At 39.0% G+C, this 7,897-nt stretch overlaps 1 non-coding gene across 1 annotated transcript; it reads right to left on the reverse strand.

The window, feature by feature from the left end:
* Positions 1-5,516: 5,516 nt before the first annotated feature.
* On the reverse strand, positions 5,517-5,620 carry LOC112714654 (small nucleolar RNA R71). The gene has a single exon (XR_003159318.1). It is a non-coding gene; the product is annotated as a small nucleolar RNA R71 (small nucleolar RNA).
* Between the last annotated feature and the right edge of the window lie 2,277 nt (positions 5,621-7,897).

Below are 7,897 nucleotides of genomic sequence, written 5' to 3' on the forward strand. Positions count from 1 at the left end.
TCAGAATGGACCATATTAGATATATTCTATTATGGTCTCTCTGAATTTTTGAAAATGTCACTGGACCATTCTGCAGGTGGATCTATTCACCTGAAGAAAACGCCTGAAGAGGCCCAAGAACTCATTGACATGGTTGCAAACAACCAATTTATGTATACCTCTGAGAGGAATTCCGTGAATAATGGGATACCTCAGAAGAAAGGAGTTCTTGAAATTGATGCTCTGAATGCCATATTGGCTCAGAACAAAGTGTTGACTCAGCAGGTCAACATGATCTCTCAAAGTCTGAATGGATGGCAACATGCATCCAACAGTACTAAAGAGGCAGCTTCTGAAGAAGCTTATGATCCTGAGAACCCTGCCATGGCAGAGGTTAATTACATGGGTGAACCTTATGGAAACACCTATAACTCATCATGGAGAAATCATCCAAATTTCTCATGGAAGGATCAACAGAAGCCTCAACAAGGCTTTAACAATGGTGGACGCACTAGGCTAGGCAATAGCAAGCCATATCCATCATCTTCTCAGCAACAGACAGAGAATTCTGAACAAAACACTTCTAATTTAGCCAATATAGTCTCTGATCTGTCAAAGGCCACTTTCAATTTCATGAATGAAACAAGATCCTTCATTAGAAATTTGGAGGCACAAGTGGGCCAGCTGAGTAAGAAAGTTATTGAAACTCCTCCCAGTATTCTCCCAAGCAATACAGAAGAAAATCCAAAAGGAGAGTGCAAGGCCATTGATGTGATCAATATGGCCGAATGCACAAGGGAGGAGGAGGACGAAAATCCTAGTGAGGAAGACCTCCTGGGACGTCCCTCAAGCAAGAAGGAGTTTCCTATTAAGGATCCAAAGGAATCTGAGGCTCATATAGAGACCATAGAGATTCCATTAAATCTCCTTCTGCCATTCATGAGCTTTGAAGACTATTCTTCCTCTGAAGAGGATGAAGATGTGACTGGAGAGCAAATTGCTCAATACTTAGGAGCTATCATGAAGCTGAATGCCAAGTTGTTTGGTATTGAGACTTGGGAAAGCGAACCTCCCTTGCTCATTAGTGAACTAGATACTTGGATTCAGAAAACTCTACCTCAAAAGAAACAAGATCCTGGCAAGTTCTTAATACCTTGTATCATAGGCACCATGATCTTTGAAAAAGCTCTGTGTGATCTGGGGTCAGGGATAAATCTTATGCCACTCTCTGTAATGGAGAAGCTGGGGATCATTGAGGTACAACCTGCCTTGTTCTCATTACAATTGGCAGACAAGTCATTGAGACAAGCTTATGGAATAGTAGAGGACGTGTTAGTAAAGGTTGAAGGCCTTTACATCCCTGCTGATTTCATAATCTTAGATACTAGGAAGGAAGAGGATGATTGCATCATCCTTGGAAGACCTTTCCTAGCCACAGCAGGAGCTGTGATAGATGTCAACAGAGGTGAATTAGTCCTTCAATTGAATGGGGACTACCTTGTGTTTAAAGCACATGGCCATCCCTCTGTGACAGAATAGAGTAAGCAAGAAGAGCTTCTCTCAGTTCAAGGTTAAGAAGAGCCCACACAGTCAAACTCTAAGTTTGGTGTTGTGAAGCCACAACCAAACTCTAAGTTTGGTGTTGATGAGCGGATAATTTATACGCTTTTTGGCATTGTTTTCATATAGTTTTTAGTAAGTTTGAGCTACTTTTAGGGATGTTTTCATTAGTTTTTATGTTAAATTCACATTTCTGGACTTTACTATGAGTTTGTGTGTTTTTCTGTGATTTCAGGTAAATTCTGACTGAAATTGAGGGATTTGAGCAAAACTCTGAAGAAGGCTAACAAAAGGACTGCTGATGCTGTTGGATTCTGACCTCCCTGCACTCGAAATGGATTTTCTGGAGCTACAGAACTCCAATTGGCGCGCTCTCAACGGCGTTGGAAAGTAGCCATCCAGAGCTTTCCAGCAATATATAATAGTCCATACTTTATTCGAAGAATGACGACGTAACTTGGCGTTGAACGCCAAGTACACGCTGCTGTCTGGAGTTAAACGCCAGAAAAACGTCATGATCCGGAGTTGAACGCCCAAAACACGTCATAACTCAGAGTTCAACGCCAAGATATGCCTTAGCACGTGAATTCATCAAGCTCAGCCCAAGCACACACCAAGTGGACCCCGGAAGTGGATTTATGCATCAATTACTTACTCATGTAAACCCTAGAAGCTAGTCTAGTATATATAGGACATTTATCTATTGTATTAGACATCTTTTGACCACTTTAAGTCTTTCATTATTCGGTCACTTGATCATGGAGAGGGCTGGCCATTCGGCCATGCCTGAACCTTTTGCTTATGTATTTTCAACGGTGGAGTTTCTGCACACCATAGATTAAGGGTGTGGAGCTCTGCTGTACCTCAAGTATTAATGAAATTCTATCTTCTTTTATTCAATTCTCTTTTATTCTTATTCCAAGATATTCATTCGTACCCAAGAACATGATGAATGTGATAAGTCAGATTACCCTCATTATCATTCTCACTTATGAATGCGCGTGATTGACAACCATGTCCGTTCTACATGCAACAGAGCTTGAATGCGTATCTCTTAGATTCCCCAACAGAATCTTCGTGGTATAAGTTAGATAGTTGGCGGCATTCATCTGGATCCGGAAAGTGCAACCTTGTCTGTGGTGTTCCGAGTAGGATCCTGGGAGTCCGGAAAGTCCAACCTTGTCTGTGGTGTTCCGAGTAGGATTCCGATCATGAATGACCGTGACGTGCTTCAAACTTTAACCTGCTGGGCGTTGGTGACAGACGCAAAAGAGGGATTCTATTCCAGTAGGAGCGGGAACCAACCGGTGATTAGCCGTACTGTGACAGAGTGCGTTGCATAGTTTTCACTGCGAGGATGGGATGTAGCCATCAGCCATGGGTGATGCCTCCAAACTGGTTAGCTGTGCGAGTGACAGCCGCACAGGTAATTTCCCCGTGAGGAATGAAAGTAGCCACAGTTGATGGTGAACCCCAATACAAAGCTTGCCATGGAAAGGAGTAAGAAGGATTGAGTAGAAGCAATGGAAGAGCAGGCATCCTTGAGCCATGCAGCAGCTGTATATACTTAAAAGATACCTCTACTAATGAATCTGCATAAGTGTTCTATCCCTTTTATTATTTATTTCTTTTTATTATTCCTATCCTCAAACCCATAAATAATGTTTAATTTGCCTGACTGAGATTTACAAGGTGACCATAGCTTGCTTCATACCAACAATCTCTGTGGATTCGACCCTTACTCACGTAAGGTTATTACTTGGACGACCCAGTACACTTGCTGGTTAGTTGAACGAGATTGTGAAGAAAATAAACAATGCCCTCAGAGTATACATCTTTTATAAATACATAACAAGTGATCACAATTTCGTCCACCAAGTTTTTGGCGCCGTTGCCGGGGATTGTTCGAGTATGGACAACTGATGGTTCATCTTGTTGCTCAGATTAGGTAATTTTCTTTTCAAAAATCTTTTTCAAAATTTTTCTTTTATTTTTCGTTTTCCCAAAAATGTTTTTTGAAAAAAAATTTTAAAAAAATACAAAAAAATTAGAAAATCATAAAAATCAAAAATATTTTGTGTTTCTTGTTTGAGTCTTGTGTTAATTTTTAAGTTTGGTGTCAATTGCATGCTTTTAAAATTTTTCTTGCATTGTTTTCGAAAATCCATGCATTCATAGTGTTCTTCATGATCTTCAAGTTGTTCTTGACAGGACTTCTTGTTTGATCTTGATGATTTCTTGTTTTGTGTCTTTTGTTGTTTTTCATGTGCATTTTTGCATTCATATTTTTCATGCATTAAAAATTTCTAAGTTTGGTGTCTTGCATGTTTTCTTTGCATTAAAATTTTTTTCAAAATTATGTTCTTGATGTTCATCATGATCTTCATAGTGTTCTTGGTGTTCATCTTGACATTCATAGCATTCTTGCATGCATCTTGTGTCTTGATCCAAAATTTTCATGTTTTGGGTCATTTTTGTGTTTTTCATTCAATATTTAAAAATCAAAAATATCTTTTCCTTATTTTCCTCTAAAATTTCGAAATTTTGGGTTGACTTGGTCAAAAATTTTTTAAAAATTAGTTGTTTCTTACAAGTCAAGTCAAAATTTCAATTTTAAAAATCTTATCTTTTCAAAATCTTTTTCAAAAATCATATCTTTTTCATTTTTTAGCATTTTCGAAAATTTCAAAAATATTTTTCAAAATATTTTCAAAATCTTTTTCTTATCTTTTTATCAAATTTTCGAAAATTAGCTAACAATTAATGTGATTGGTTCAAAAAATTTGAAGTTTGTTACTTTCTTGTTAAGAAAGGTTCAATCTTTAAATTCTAGAATCTTATCTTGTAGTTTCTTGTTAGTTAAGTAATTTTTAAAAATTAAATCTTTTTTTTTCAAATATCTTTTTCAAATATATCTTTTTATCTTTTATCTTATCTTTTTCAAAAATTTTATCTTTTTCAAAATTTGATTTCAAAATATCTTATCTAACCTCCTATCTTCTTATCTTTTTCAAAATTTGATTTCAAATCTTTTTCAATCAACTAACTAACTCCTTGTTTGTTTCTTATCTTTTTCAAAACCACCTAACTACTTTTCCCTCTCTAAATTTTCGAAAATTCTCCCCCTCTTTTTCAAAAATTCTTTTTAATTGTTTTAAATTCTAATTTTAATCTCATCTCATCTTTAATTTTCGAAAATCACTAACCATTTTTTCAAAATTATTTTCGAAAATTCCTTTCTCTTTTCTTCTTCTATTTAATTATTTAATTACTAACACTTCTCTTCACCTCTCTTCATTCACATCCTCACATCTCTGCCATCCTCACAGTTGTGTTTCTTTTCCACTCTACCCCTTTCTTCTTCTACTAACATAAAGGAATCTCTATACTGTGACATAGAGTATTCCTCTTTCTTTTCTTGTTTTCTTCTCTTTCTTATGAGCAGGAACAAGGAAAAGGGCACTCTTGTTGAAGTTGATCCAGAACCTGAAAGGACTCTGAAGAGAAAATTAAGAGAAGCTAAATTACAACAATCCAGAAACAACCTTTCAGAAATTTTCGAACAAGAGAAGGAGATGGCAGCCGAAAATAATAATAATAATAATGCAGGGAGAATGATTGGTGACTTCACAAAGCCAACATCCAAGTTTGATGGAAGAAGCATCTCCATTCCTGCCATTGGAGCCAATAACTTTGAGCTTAAGCCTCAACTAGTTGCATTAATGCAACAAAACTGCAAGTTTTATGGACTTCCATCTGAAGATCCTTATCAGTTTTTAACTGAATTCTTGCAAGTCTGTGATACTGTAAAGACGAATGGAGTTAATCCTGAAGTCTACAGACTCATGCTTTTCCCTTTTGCTGTAAGAGACAGAGCTAGAATATGGTTGGATTCACAACCTAAGGATAGCCTGGACTCCTGGGATAAGCTGGTCACTGCCTTCTTAGATAAATTCTTTCCTCCTCAAAAGCTGAGCAAGCTGAGAGTGGATGTTCAAACTTTCAAACAAAAAGATGGTGAATCCCTCTATGAAGCTTGGGAAAGATACAAGCAGCTGACCAAGAGATGTCCATCTGACATGTTTTCAGAATGGACCCTATTAGATATATTCTATTATGGTCTCTCTGAATTTTCGAAAATGTCACTGGACCATTCTGCAGGTGGATCTATTCACCTGAAGAAAACGCCTGAAGAGGCTCAAGAACTCATTGACATGGTTGCAAACAACCAGTTCATGTATACCTCTGAGAGGAATTCCGTGAATACTGGGGTCCCTCAGGAGAAGGGAGTTCTTGAAATTGATGCTCTGAATGCCATACTGGCTCAGAACAAAGTGTTGACTCAACAGGTCAACATGATCTCTCAAAATCTGAATGGATTGCAACATGCATCCAACAGTACTAGAGAGGTAGCTTCTGAAGAAGCTTATGATCCTGAGAACCCTGCCATGGCAGAGGTTAATTATCTGGGTGAACCATATGGAAATACCTATAACCCATCATGGAGAAATCATCCAAATTTCTCCTGGAAGGATCAACAAAAACCTCAACAAGGTTTTAACAATGGTGGACGCAATAGGCTGAATCATAGTAAGCCATATCCATCATCTTCTCAGCAACAGACAGAGAACTCTGAACAAAATAATTCTAATTTAGCTAATATAGTCTCTGATCTGTCAAAGGCCACCTTCAGTTTCATGAATGAAACAAGATCCTCCATTAGAAATTTGGAGGCACAAGTAGGCCAGCTGAGTAAGAAAGTTATTGAAACTCCTCCCAGTATTCTCCCAAGTAATACAGAAGAGAATCCAAAAGGAGAGTGCAAAGCCATTGACTTAGTCAACATGGCCGAAAGCACAAAGGAGGAGGAGGACGAAAATCCTAGTGAGAAAGAACTCCTGGGACGTCCTCCAAGCAAGAAGGAGCTTCCTAATAAGGATCCTGAGGAATCTGAGGCTCACACAGAGACCATAGAGATTCCACTAAATCTCCTTCTGCCATTCATGAGCTCTGACTATTATTCATCCTCTGAAGAGGATAAAGATGTGACTGGAGAGCAAGTTGCTCAATATCTAGGAGCTATCATGAAGCTGAATGCCAAGTTATTTGGTAATGAGACTTGGGTAAGTGAACCTCCTTTGCTCATTAGTGATCTGGATACTTGGATTCAGGAAACTCTACCTCAAAAGAGACAAGATCCTGGCAAGTTCTTGATACCTTGCACCATTGGCACCATGAGCTTTGAGAAAGCTCTATGTGATCTTGGGTCAGGGATAAACCTTATGCCACTCTCTGTAATGGAGAAGCTAGGGATCATTGAGGTGCAACCTGCTTTGTTCTCACTGCAATTGGCAGATAAGTCAGTGAGACAAGCTCATGGGATAGTAGAGGACGTGCTTATAAAAGTTGAAGACTTTTACATCCCTGCTGATTTCCTAATCCTAGATACTAGGAAGGAAGATGATGAATGCATCATCCTAGGAAGACCTTTCCTAGCCACAGCAGAAGCTGTGATAGATGTCAACAGAGGAGAGTTAGTCCTTCAATTGAATGGAGAATACCTTGTGTTTCAAGCACATGGCAATCCCTCTGTGACAAAAGAGAGTAAGCATGAAGAGCTTCTCTCAGTTCAAAGTCAAGAAGAGCCCACACAGTCAAACTCTAAGTTTGGTGTTGTGAAGCCACAACCAAACTCTAAGTTTGGTGTTCAAGCCCCATATCCAAACTCTAAGTTTGGTGTTGGGACTAGACAACATTGACTTGATTGCTCTGTGGCTCCATGAGAGCCACTGTCAAGCTATTGACATTAAAGAAGCGCTTGTTGGGAGGCAACCCAATTTTATTTATCTAATTTTATTTTATTTTGTTTCTTTGTTATTTTTGTGTTTAATTAGGTACATGATCATGAGGAGTCACGAAAAAATCAAAAAAATTAAAAACAGAGTCAAAAACAGAAGAAAAAAATTTTTCACCCTGGAGGACGCACGGGCCGGCGTTCAGCGCCCAGAAGATGCATCTGGCGGGCGTTCAACGCCAGAACAGAGCATCTTCCTGGCGCTGAACGCCCAAAACAAGCAACATCCTGGCGTTTAACGCCAGGATGCGCACGCAGAGGACAATCTGGCGCTGAACGCCAGAAACAAGCTTGAAGCTGGCGTTCAACGCCAGAATCAAGCATCACATGGGCGTTTAACGCCCAGAACATGCACCAATGGGCGTTTGAACGCCAGAATGGTGCATGAAGGCAATTTACACGCCTATAGGGTGAAGGAATGGTATTTCTTTTCACCTCAGGACCTGTGGACCCCACAGGATCCCCACCTCAGGACCTGTGGACCCCACAGGATCCCCACCTACC

The sequence above is a fragment of the Arachis hypogaea genome, chromosome 1 (genome assembly GCF_003086295.3).
Source record: "Arachis hypogaea cultivar Tifrunner chromosome 1, arahy.Tifrunner.gnm2.J5K5, whole genome shotgun sequence".
Taxonomy (NCBI): domain Eukaryota; kingdom Viridiplantae; phylum Streptophyta; class Magnoliopsida; order Fabales; family Fabaceae; genus Arachis; species Arachis hypogaea.